This window comes from Neomonachus schauinslandi, chromosome 4 (genome assembly GCF_002201575.2).
Source record: "Neomonachus schauinslandi chromosome 4, ASM220157v2, whole genome shotgun sequence".
NCBI classification, from domain to species: Eukaryota; Metazoa; Chordata; class Mammalia; order Carnivora; family Phocidae; genus Neomonachus; species Neomonachus schauinslandi.
In genome coordinates, this window is record NC_058406.1 from 121,896,150 (window position 1) to 121,902,049 (window position 5,900).

Sequence of the window (5,900 nt, forward strand, 5' to 3'; positions counted from 1 at the left end):
TTGGAAAGAAACCTGGTTAGAATTCTTCAAGTTGTCTCTCAATTTTTTTTTTATGATGTTTGTCCCACAACCAATTTCAAATTAATTTTTGAGGTGATTTGTCTTTTTTGGTCCTTCTGAAGTATTGATTTAGATGTTATAGATACAATTGTCTTTTTCGCACTCCTATGTCACTGGTTTATATACTAATATACACACAATTACAGTAACAAGTACTCCTCACTTAAACAGTTTTGAAGAGGGCACCTGGGTGGCTCAGTTGGTTAAGCGACTGCCTTCGGCTCAGGTCATGATCCTGGAGTCCCGGGATCGAGTCCCGCATCGGGCTCCCTGCTCGGCAGGGAGTCTGCTTCTCCCTCTGACCCTCCCCCCTCTCGTGCTCTCTCTCTCTCAAATAAATAAATAAAATCTTTTAAAAAAATAAATAAATAAATAAATAAACAGTTTTGAAGACAAACAGAACTTGGTACAAATTGCTTCACTGTGGGGCACAAAGGTAACCAGGTTGTTGACAAGGGGCCAACTAGTTCCTGGTCCTCAGTGTGCCCAGAAATAAATGAAAAGTTTTCTTCACCTAGTAGATTGTATACATGAAATTGGTTTAAGAAAGCTTCTGTTATATAAAGTGCCTTATACATTATAAGGCATTCTATAGATATAAACTATCATTATTATTTCTGCTTTTAATTCAAGATCTGGTATTAAAAATTATACAAATAAACATTTATGATTGAATATGGATGATGCATGCCAGGTGGAAAAAAGCAGTCTAGGGACACCTGGGTGGCTCAGTCGGGTAGGTGTCTGCCTTCAGCTCAGGTTGTGATCTCAGGGTCTTAGGATCTAGTCCCACATCTGGCTCCTTGCTCAGTGGGGAGCCCGCTTCTCCCTCTGCCTGCTTGTGCACGCTCTCTCTCTCTCTCTCTCTCTGACAAATAAATAAATAAAATCTTTAAAGAAAGAAAAAAGCAGGCTAGAAATTAGCCTGATGACTAGGGAAAGTCAGAACTTGAAAAAACATTCTGCTCAAGCCAGGATAAAATCTAGAATTAAATTAAGTTAGTTAACAATATAGTCAAGTTTCAATCAATAAAGTCTTTAATTATAATTAATGGTTTATATCCTTTATTAATCTGCTTTTAAGCCTACCCACTATCTCTCTGAAAATTTAGGTTTAACTGCCTAACTAAAGAGCTATTTTCAAAAATATTTAATTGGTTGGAAAGAGTGTATTGAACTCTTCTTTCAGTTGACCTATCTTTAAAAAACTGAGCTATTTGGCTCATTAAACTATAAATGTATCCAGGCATCCTCGTGAAAGCATATTTTAATTCAGACTAAGTACTGCAGGGTAAAGTGACACGTACTAATATCTTGAGACAGTAAACACAGATAGTAAAATGTGACAGTATATGGATCAAAATCAATGCTAAATCTAGAGCTGAAGGGTTTCCCATAGTTCTTTTGCCCTCAAACTCTATTATTTTTGACTGCTGAGTCAGGAACTGTCTCCATCTACTAGGTTGCTGAGGAGGACAAGAGAGATTCTAAGTGACCGTAAGAGGGTTGGCTCCTAAGCACGAGGTATACTCACCCAGAGACATGGGTCTCTTTATCCCTACCCAAAGCACAAGCAAAGCACACCTTCTGTATCAGTTTCCTGAAGCTGCCACAACAAAGAACCAGAAGCTAGATGACTTAAACAATAGAAACTTATTGTCTCACAGTTTGAGAAGCTAGACTTCTGAGATCACGGTGTTGGCAGGGTCATGCTCTCTCTGAAAGTTCTAGCAAAGGCCTCTCTCCCAGCTTCTGAGAGTTCCTTGCTTGTGTTACCATAACTCCAACCATTTTGTGAGATTCTCCCCGTGTGTATTACCTGTGTCCAAATTTCCCCTTTTTATAAGGGCATCAGTCACATTGTAGTAGGGGCCCATCCTATTCCAGTATAACCTCATCTTAACTAATTACATCTGCAATAACCCTGTTTCCAAATAAGTTAATATTCTGAGGAACTGGGGGTTGGAATTTCAGCATGTGAAATTTGGGGGGACACAGTTCCACTCAGAACACTCTCAATGGAGGAAGCCATCATAGTCATACCCTTCATACTAATTCTCCAAATAATTTTTAACTTACTGAAACAGTACCCGGTCAAATTTAACCAGCTACTTCAGTAACAATCATAATCATAAAAATTATAGTGAGAGCCAGTAGAAACAATAAACAAATAAACAGATTAATAAAATGAAAGTTGATAAAAATTGGTGGGATCCGTTATTAGCTACGAATAAGAACAACATCACCAGTAAGAAAAAAAAAAAACTAACTGAGAACATGGAAATATGAGAAGCAGAGAAAAGATTTTAAAAAAGAAAAAGCAGAGGGAATAGATCAAGTATATGGGACATCAGGAACTAGAAAAGGATGTCCACTCTCACCACTGCTACTCAACGTAGTATTGGAAGTTCTATCCACAGCAATCAGAAAAGAAAAAGAAATAAAAGTCATCCTAATTGGTAAGGAAGAAGTAAAACATTCACTATTTGCAGATGACATGATACTATACATAGAAAACCGTAAAGACTCCACCAAAAAACTGGTAGAACTGATAAATGAATTCAGTAATGTCACAAGATACAAAATCAATATACAGAAACCCACTGCATTGTTTTTAAGATTTTATATACTTAATTTATAAAGAGAGCATGAAGCTGGGGAGGAGCAAAGGGGAGGGAGAGGGAGGTGGAAAGAATCCCTTAGAGCAGAATCACACTGAGCATGGAACCTGACATGAGGTTCAATCTCAGGACCCCAAGATCATGACCTGAGCCAAAACCAAGAGTCAGAGGCTTAATTGACTGAGCCACCCAGCCACCCCAAATGCACTGCATTCCTATACACTAAAAATGAAGTAGCAGAAAGAGAAATTAAGAAAATAATCCCATTTATAATTGCACAAAAATACCTAGGAATAAACTTAACCAAGGAAATGAAAGACCTATACTTTGAAAACTATAAAACAATAATGAAAGAAATTGAAGATAACACAAACAAATGGGAAGATATTCCATGCTCATGGATTGGGAGAAGAAATATTGCTAAAATGTCCATAATACCTAAAGAAATCTACAGATTTAATGCAATCCTTATCAAAATACCAACAGCAGTTTTCATAGAACTAGAACAAATAATCCTAAAATTTGTATGGAACCACAAAGACCCCAAAGAGCCAAGCAGTATTGAAAAAGAAGAACAAAACTAGAGTTATCACAATTCCAGTTTCAAGATATACTTCAAAGCTGTAGTAATCAAAATAGCATGGTACGGGGCGCCTGGGTGGCTCAGTTGTTAAGTGTCTGCCTTCAGCTCAGGTCATGATCCCAGGGTCCTGGGATTGAGACCCACATGAGGCTCCCTGCTAGGCAGAGAGCCTGCTTCTCCCTCTCCCACTCCCCCTGCTTGTGTTCCTCTCTTGCTGTGTCTCTCTCTGACAAATAAATAAATAAAATCTTTTTTTAAAAAAATAGCATGGTACTGGCACAAAACAGACACTATCATAGGTCAATGGAACAAAATAGGGACCCCAGAAATAAACCCATAATTATATGGTCAATCTTCAACAAAGGAGAAAAGAATGTGCAATGGGAAAAAGACAGTCTCTTCAACATGGTGTTGGGAAAACTACACACAGAAGAATGAAACCGGACCACTTTCTTGCAACCTACACAAAAATAAACTCAAAATGGATCAAGGACTTAAATGTGAGACCTGAAACCATAAAAAATCCCAGAAGAGGACACAGGCAGTAATTTCTCTGACGTTGGCAGTGGAAACATTTTTCTAGATATGTCTCCTGAGGCAAGGGAAACAAAAGCAAAAATAAAGTATTGGGACTACATCAAATAAAAAGCTTCTGCACAGCAAAGGAAACAATCAACAAAACAAAATGACAGCCTACTGAATGGGAGAAGATATTTGCATATGACATGTCCAATACAGGGTTAGTATTTAAAATATATAAAGATTCTCCTCTGCGCCTCAGCCCAGCCTTGCCTGGGTCCATGGCCACCTACCCCTATGGTCCTCCCTGCCAGTCCTGCCAGACGTATGGTGCTGTCATACCAGAGCTTTTGGGTAGCATTTTCCAGAGGGATGATAAAGACGGGAGCCAAGTGAGAGCGGATAACCAGCTTCAGCAAGCACCGTCCAATGGCACATGGACTCCATTGAATCCAGTGACTGTCAGGTCAATCATATCTATGTTTGACTGAGAGAACAAGGCTGGAATGAACTTCAGCAAGTTCAGTGGCACCTGGAAGTACATCACAGACTGCAGAACCTCTTCTACACTTATGACAGGGACAACTCTGAGATGATTGACAAGAGCAAGCTAAAGCAAGCTCTCTCAGGGTACTGGCTGTCTGACCAGTTTCACGACATCCTCATTAGAAAGTATGACAGACAAGTACGGGGCCAGATTGCATTTGGTGACTTCATCCAGGATGCATCCTCTTGCAGAGGTTGACAGATATATGCAGGCATCATGATAGGGATCAGGATGGCTGAATTCAGGTGTCATATGAACAGTATCTGTCCATGGTCTTCAGCATCATATAACACTGGCCTTTGCAAATAGCTATGTGACTTAGGGGAGGAAGACTAAAAATGCTAAATCTCTCTTTAAAGAAATGGAATGCATATGCAGCTAGATACTGTTCTTCCTTTAGATTTTATATAATTAATATTTGGGGAACTGACTGCACATATGTGGATAAGCTGATTAAGGTTTTTGCAAATGTAAAAATAGTTATAATCATAATTCACATATGAATATTTGATCTCAAACTGTTCAGCTGTGCCATGACATAAGATATAATAATATTTCAGGTATCCTTCTTGCAAAAAATTCATCTTGTGCATTTCTAGATAGCTCCAGTTCTATAACGGAAAGCCACTTTTATTAGCCAATAGGAATTTAAAAATAATACAGAATTTGCACAGAAGCTTTTACATGTCTCACATTTTTAAAATGGGGTTTACTGTATTTGTTTGAATATGCAACATAAGCAATGAAGCTAATGTACCCCCCTGTCAAAAAAAAGAAAAAAAAATATATATGTATATATATATATATGTATACATATATATATATAAAGAATTAATACAACTCAACACCAAAAAAATTTTTTTTAAATGGGCAGAAGACATGAACAGACATATCTCCAAAGAAAATATCCAGATGACCAACAGACACATGAAAAGATGCTCATCATCACTCATCATCAGGGAAATGCAAATCAAAACCACAATGAGATATCCCTTCACACCAGTCAGAAGGGCTAAAATCAAAACCACAAGAAACAACAAGTGTTGGTAAGGATGTGGAGAAAAAGGAACCCTCGTGCGCTGTTGATGGGAATGCAAACTGGTACAGTCACTACGGAAAACCATATGGAGGTTCTTCAAAAAGTTAAAAATAGAACTACCATATGATCCAGCAATTCTACTACTGGATATTTACTTAAAGAATACAAAAACACTAATTCAAAGGAATTATGCATCGCTATGCTTATTGCAGCATTATTTACAATAGCGAAAATTATGGAAACAACCTATGTATCCATTGATAGATGGATAAAGAAGATGTTGTATGTATATACAATGGAATATTATTCAGCCATAAAAAAAGAATGAAATCTTGCCATTTTCAACAACATGGATAGGTCTAAAGGATAAAATTCAAAGTGAAATAAGTCAGAGAAAGACAAATATGATTCACTCATATGTGGAACTTCAGAAACAAAACAAATACAACAACAACAAAAAGAGACAAACAAAAACCATACTCTTAACTATAGAGAACCAACTGATGGTCACCGGAAGGGAGGTGGGCAGAG

The 5,900-nt window shown here is 37.7% G+C and overlaps 1 pseudogene; it reads left to right on the forward strand.

The window, feature by feature from the left end:
* Positions 1 to 4,064: 4,064 nt before the first annotated feature.
* On the forward strand, positions 4,065 to 4,620 carry LOC110578807 (annotated as a pseudogene).
* Positions 4,621 to 5,900: the final 1,280 nt, after the last annotated feature.